The following is a 7,319-nucleotide window of genomic DNA, read 5'->3' on the forward strand; positions in this document are numbered from 1 at the left end:
TTGAGTATAAAACATGAAATGAAAGGATTAAGAGCCTCTAATTCACTAAATTATATGATAAATCATCCAAAAATATGCTAAGTATGGGATTAGAATGTGTTACTTTTATGGTTTATCAAATATCCCCACACTTAAGCGTTTGCTTGTCCTCAAGCAAAATTCTCATCTCACAATTAAAATTAAACTCTCTCAATTCATAATTCTCATCAATAATGTTTTATCATAATTTCACAAATAATCATACATTGATAATTCAACTAAAAGAGCACTAAATGCACAAGCAATCCAAGTCTACCATTTTTGAAGCATGAAAACATAGGTATTTCCCCTTATCTAAATAATTACCTTTAATCCAAAATCGACAAGAATTGACATCCTCACTAAAGATTCACTCAAAGCACTCAAAGTGTTTAAGGTTCAAAAATTAAGCACTCTAGAATCAAACATGAAAAGTTATTACCATAGGCTTGCATGAAAATCAAATCTTCCCCACTATAAATGAGATGATACACAAATCAAAAGGTCTTTAAAGGGTTGTAACGGGGCTTGGGTTAAAGGTGTGGATAAAGGCTGAAAAAGAAGGTTAGAATCGAGATCGAATTGATAAATTACCTAACTAGAAAAATAAACTAAAACTAAATAATTACATCAACCAAATTTATTAAAGATAAACATGAGCTTCTTCTCAGAATATGAAATTAACTACTTAAGCTCAAGACAAAAACTAATAATAATCAACATATATGTATTTTTTTCACTTTTTTTAATGAATGAATAATAAGAGAAAATTATACAACTAAAATAAAATAACATGGTTAAGTAATTAATCAAATCAAATCTCGACAAAAAAAGAATGAATAAAATAGGAAAAATTCTTAGTGAATCAAAAAGTATGATGTATGGGTTAATATTAAGGATAAATTAAGAAACAGTTTGTTAGGCTCAAAGGGGTTCACTAAGGGTTAATTGTGAAGGTATGCTTTTTGTGGGGTAAGTTGGTTAAAACCTAGGTGTCTTTATCATCTCAGTATATCAAACCAAAGGTGTGGTCTCGACATGTATAATCGAAGCAAGTTCTAAATTAACAATTCAATATTGGCACACTCATAACCAATAATAAAGTGAGCATGAAAAAATGTATGTTCTAAAGGCTCAAAATCTCACAAAAATTATGGCTTTTGATGTCAATCTTGAAAATTTCAAACTTCAAGGTAATACTTCAATTTAGGGAAACAACCTAAATTTTTTTTTTAATTCTGAAAAATAGACTTGTCATGCTTGATTCTCTAGTATCTTAAAGTTTAAACTATCAATGCACAAGTATCTATGAATTTAATCTAAAACATATCAATAAGAATCATAAATCGAAGAAAAATTCATTCTAACAATAATATGAAGAAATTACTTAAGCACAAGGCATATTTCAGGGATTTTCAAATGATTATATAAATATCCTCCCCACACTTAAGATGTACATTATCCTCAATGTATAAAAATATATAAACATAATAGAAACATAGTATCATAAGATAGGGAGATAATCGAAACTGCCCTGAATGGTGGATGAATTTCCTAGAATAGTGAAAAGCAGAATTGTAGATAAATGTGGAGGGAGTGCAAAATTCTAAGCAACTGACAAGAAAACAAACACAATACTGAAGATGATTAAGAGGGTTACTCAAATAGAAACAACCATAATAATTAAAATAAAGTTCAAAATAGAAAAATAAAACAAAATAAAAATAAAAATAAAGATAAAGATAAATAGACTCAATGGTCCTCATCGTCAGATGCGTGCGTCGTCGGCACTGGAGGAGTAATATGTAAATGCTGGCAGATCTGCTACAAAGTCACATCAAGCCCGTTGAACTGCTCAGAATAGTACTGACAGAAACTCATGAACTCCTCATAGGACACTCCTCGAGAGCTAGCAGCAGAATGGACCAGTCTATGACTCGAATGTAATGGCTGAGGTGGATCCCCTTGATAGCGAGGAACATCATCAGCGAAGCCCTCTGGGTCATGCTTGACTTCAGACTGAAATAGTCTATACTGAGGAAGGTCCACTCCACGTCACCGCTTGATCATCCTTATATGGATCATGCTCAAGATGCCCTAAGAGGGCATCTGACGGATGAGGGTAAGTGTCGATGACTGCTCCGGTGTGTCGAGAAGACCGAAGTGTCGAGAAAGATGAGTTATGTAAGGGGCTAGACAGATGGGACCCTTCCTGTGGTGATCTGTCTAGTGGCGAAAGGCGAGAACCATGAAATAAGCTAAGTCAAATATGTGGCCGGTTACTATGCTCCAGAGATAGTACGCGTCAATATGCTCACAACTCCTATGCTCTCTCTCCTTCCAATCAAAGTGTGAGCTAATAAGGCGTGGATGTATAGTAGAGCCAGAGAAAGAGATGTCTCCTTCGAGCGACTCGCGTCATAAGGTATCTGACTAGCTGTGAGATCGGTCCAATAGCATGAAGGTGAGTAATAGATGTGACGGTAAAGGTGAGGAAAGTTTTTGCCACCCATAAACTTATTGGTGTAGATGCCCAAAGCTGTGCCAAATTCAGGGATGCTCATATGTCGCACCAAGCCACCAAGTCAGAATGTAATGGTACCGTGCTCATCATGCGATGACATCATGCATTGAAGGTAAAATGTCGAGCAAAATTCTAAAGTAAGCTCCATATATGTGGGCTCGACGATATCAAATAAACGGTCCCATGGTGCTGTAGTAATGAAGGCGCGAACCTTATCAGCTAGCCTTACTTGCTCCAACGCTGCCCAGTCAATGCATCGGCCCAAACCTAGTGGTCGCATGCGCAGGAGCTAAAATAAATCCTCAGGTGGGTCTGGAGAGAATTTGAGATAAGGATGGCAAACCTCAGCAGAGGCACTCGAGGAGGTAGCACCGGGACCCTTTTACTTTTTCGAAGCGGGGATGGCGACTTTGGATTTACCTCGTGTGTTTGTCATAAGTGTCCTGAAAAAGGGAAAAGGGTTCATCAACAAATAAATAAATCATCACCAAATTTGCAAATAAAAGCAAAGTCTAAGTAGTCTTAAATAGGAAATTATGCCTAGCATGCAAAAACCAGAAATGAAGTCATCATAATTTAAATTGGTGAAAATAAGGATAAATCAACTAACTAATTCTCAACTAGAAGTCAAATTTAAATATTCTAAAACAAAGAAGCATAAAAATATAGCAAATCATAGGTAATCAATTGAATGTGAATAAAAATTAACCAAGATGGATAAAATTAGTGAAAAATAAATCCTACTAAAAAGAAATAAGTATCATCACAATAATAAACAAAACTAGAAAATGAAAGATAACTATCAAAAATCGAAAATAATAAAGAAATGAAATAATCAAGAAACAAAGAACTAAACAAGTAAAGATATAAACTAATAGAATATAGAAATAAATAACTAAATAAGAAACGAACTAAATAAATAATAATGAAATAAGATACAAATAAAATAGAATAAAATAAACTTAATGGGAATGGCAAATACCGTCAGTGGTAGGGTGGTAACCAGAGGGAGGGGCATGTTGGGGTTGGGGTCGGGGCTAGGGCGGTTCGGACTGACAGGGAAAAAGGAAGGAGGAAAAAGAGAGGGGAAAAAGTGAAAGAAAGGGAATGAAAGAGGAGAGGGGAGGAAAAAGAGAAGATGGAGGCCAGATGGAGCTGGGGGCATGCGATGGTACGTCGGTGAACGGCTGCAGGGCTGGGGGACTAGTGCGGGATGGTGGCCGAAGCAAGGGAAAGGGGAGCGGTGACTAGTAGTTAAAGAAGGTGGGGGAAAAGGATAAAAATGAAAAGGGGATTTAAGGTTTAAATGGGGACACGATAATGTGAGCCCCGTGTTGGGCCACATGGCCGTGTCATACACTCATGTGACTCGAATTCCAACTCGTGTTCATCGAGGAAAGTAATAGCCCACTTGTCACACAGCCTTGGACACGCTCGTGTGTCCAGGCCATGTGGTTCACACGACCGTATTGCATGGTCGTGTGCTACGTTGTTCGCTTCTCCCACGCCCCGTGTGCCTCGCCTGTGTAACTCTCTAACTTGTTAAAAAAAATTTGAAAATTTAGTCCTAGTTTTCACACGGCCAAGGACATGCTCGTGTATCTAGGCCATGTGCTCCACACGATTGTGTCGCAAGCCCATGTGGCCTCTTTTAGCCTGTGTCTCTGTCGATTTTTAGGGAATTGAAGTCCTGTTTCCACACAGCTAAGGACGCCCGTGTGTCCAAGCCATATGGGTCACATGGCCATGTCGCCAGGTCGTGTAACTCACTATTTAACCCCTGTTAGAGCACACGACCTAGGACACACCCGTGTGTCCAGGCCGTGCAGTCAAAAACCTGCATTTTAACATGAAAATTAGATAAAAATAAACTAGTTAGTGGTGTTAGTGCTCGGGTTGCCTACCGAGAAGCACTTATTGATAAACGCCAAATTATACATATTTTTACCCCAAATACTTAGCATATTCATGGATGTTTATTACTAAATTTGTGGATTTTGGTGCTCTTAATCTGGTTATTTCATGTTTTATACTCAGGAGAGCACCAAGAGTCAAAAGGAACCAAAAACGAGCCAAAAAGGGACAAAACGAACCAAATCGAGAAGATAACACGGCCTAAGCCTTGCCACACGGGCTGTTCGCACGCCCGTGTCTTTCGAGGGTGTCGACCAAGGCTTTCACGATTCACACGACCTGGCCATTGACCAACACGGCCATGTGCAATTTAACGGATCGAACACGGCCTGGCAAACACGTTACACGGCCGTGGCACACGGGCGTGTCCATTTTTTAAGGAGTTGTATTTTACACGGAAAAGGATACTTAGGGAGGAAGAAAGCCAATCCAAAGCCTATATAAACACCCTAAGTATGACTTAGAAAGGGGGGGCTCTCCTCTAGAACTTTTCTGGAGTACAGAACCACACGCTGGGAATTACTTGAAGGAAGTTAGAATATCCATCCCAAAAGTTGGAGCTACTCCAAGACAGAAAATCTCTCTCAGAATTCCTTCAGGGGTTTTAGAGTTTTCTTTATGTTTTGTTATTTTCATACTTTTGAGATGTACTCTTATTTTATTATGAACTAAACCCCTTAGATACCTAAGGGGGTTGAGACCTATGATGGATCTTGTTATTATTATCTGAGCTGTATGATAAATACTTGATTTGTTCTTAATTATGTATTCTTAATGCTTGAGTTAATATTCTGGGTATAAAATCATGATTTGATGTGCTTATACAGAGGAGAAAAAGTCCCTGTCTAAGAGTAGATTTGGCAAAATTAAGCAGAGTTGATCGAACGCCTAGAAATAGGGTTATGAGATTTTGTCGGATTAGGGTGAAATCTAATATAGGAGTCCATAGATCAATTTACTGCTTCCCTAGTGGTTTTAATTAAGAAAGAAATTTCGATTAATTCAACTAAGGGTTAAGTGTTATTAGTCTGGTTCAGAGTCAAATAACAAGTGAAATCTAGGTGGATTCCTCCTTGGGTGTCATCTTTATCAATTAATTTTCTTCAAGTCTTTTTCCAAATTTTCTCTTTGCTTTAGTTTAGTTAGTTAATTAGTTTAGTTAATTAGTTTAATAAACAACCCCTCTTTATTTCTAGGTTAAATAATAAAAAGATAGTTATTACTAGTACTTTTGGTTCCCTTGGGTACGAAATCCCGGTCTTGCCATTACTAAACGATTGTTCGATAGGTGCGCTTGCCTTTTCGTCATGATAATAGTTAGTCTAGGTTTGATCTTCACTATAAATATTTATTACTTGTTACGAATCACGCGATCAAGTTTTTGGCGCCGTTGCTGGGGAACTATAATATTAGGATCGCTAAATTTTTATTACTTTAGCCATTTTTTTCTTGCAATTTAATTTTACTTAATTTTATTATTATTATTTATTAATTTACTTTTTCTTTCTCTTGGCAGGTTTTTATAGTTTATGACTAGAAGACCCGTAGGGACCATTACTTTTTGACGAAGAAATCGATCTTACAGTTCTTAGAAATCAAAGAGAAATAAGGTGCAGCTTATGATACACGGAGAACGAGCAAGAAGACGATATTCAACCCCCAACCAAAGTGATGGCTGAAAACCAAGGCAATCAGCTACCTCCTGCAATTGCGGCTAATCAAAATCCTGCTCCACGTACGATGTATGATTATGCTAAACCTTCTTCAATAGGAACTGAATCTAGCATAGTTAGACCAGCAATAGCTGCAAATACTTTTGAACTGAAACCTAACACAATTCAAATGATACAGCAGTTTGTTCAGTTTGATGGTTTGCAGGATGAAGATCCCAACGCTCACTTAGCAAACTTTCTGGAATTTTTCGACAAATTTAAAATCAATGGCATTTTTGATGATGTCATTTGTCTTCGGTTATTTCCCTTTTCATTGAGAAACAAAGCTAAATAGTGGTTGAACTCATTACCACGAGGGTCTATCATTACTTGGGAACAAATGACCGAAAAATTATTACTAAAATATTTTCTGCCAGCTAAAACGGCTAAATTACGTAATGATATCTCTTCTTTTGTGCAGATGGATTTAGAAACACTTTATGATGCATAGGAGAGATACAAGGACTTACTGAGAAGGTGCCCTCACCATGGGTTACCACTTTGGCTGCAAGTACAAACATTCCACAATGGTTTGAATACCTCGACTCGGCAAATGTTTGACGCAGTTGCTGGTGAAACCATCAACAAAAAAACACCTAAAGAGGCTTATGAATTCATTGAAGAAATGTCACTGAATAACTATCAGTGGCAAGTCATGAGGACTAAGCCAACAAAAATAGCCAGCGTTTATAACGTCGACTCAGTTACTATGCTGTCAAATCAGGTAGAACTTCTCAATAAAAAGATTGATGGTTTACTTGGTTCTACGCAGGTACATCCAGTAATGAGGTGTGACTCAAGCGGAGGAGGTGTGCATATAGAATATCAATCCTTCAATCCCACAACCGAAGAGGAACAAGTCAACTATATGGGTAACAATAACTTCAGATCACAAAATAACCCATACAGTAATACTTATAATGCAAGTTGGAGGAACCACACAAATTTCTCCTGGGGTGGTCAAGGGAATCAAAAGCCACAAAATCCTCAGGGTTTTCAACAGCCACCTTATCAACAAGAGAAGAAACCGAACCTTGAGGAGATGCTCTCAAAATTCATATCAATGTCAGAAACCCGTTTCCAAAATACCAAAACAGCACTTAAAAATCAACAAGCATCGATCCAAGGACTCGAAACTCAGATAGGCCAAC

The 7,319-nt window shown here is 37.5% G+C and overlaps 1 non-coding gene across 1 annotated transcript; it reads right to left on the minus strand.

Annotated features, from left to right (window-relative positions):
* Positions 1 to 6,556: 6,556 nt before the first annotated feature.
* Positions 6,557 to 6,663, minus strand: LOC128280129 (small nucleolar RNA R71). Its single transcript, XR_008270311.1, has one exon. It is a non-coding gene; the product is annotated as a small nucleolar RNA R71 (small nucleolar RNA).
* Positions 6,664 to 7,319: the final 656 nt, after the last annotated feature.

This window comes from Gossypium arboreum, chromosome 8 (genome assembly GCF_025698485.1).
Source record: "Gossypium arboreum isolate Shixiya-1 chromosome 8, ASM2569848v2, whole genome shotgun sequence".
Classification (NCBI taxonomy): domain Eukaryota; kingdom Viridiplantae; phylum Streptophyta; class Magnoliopsida; order Malvales; family Malvaceae; genus Gossypium; species Gossypium arboreum.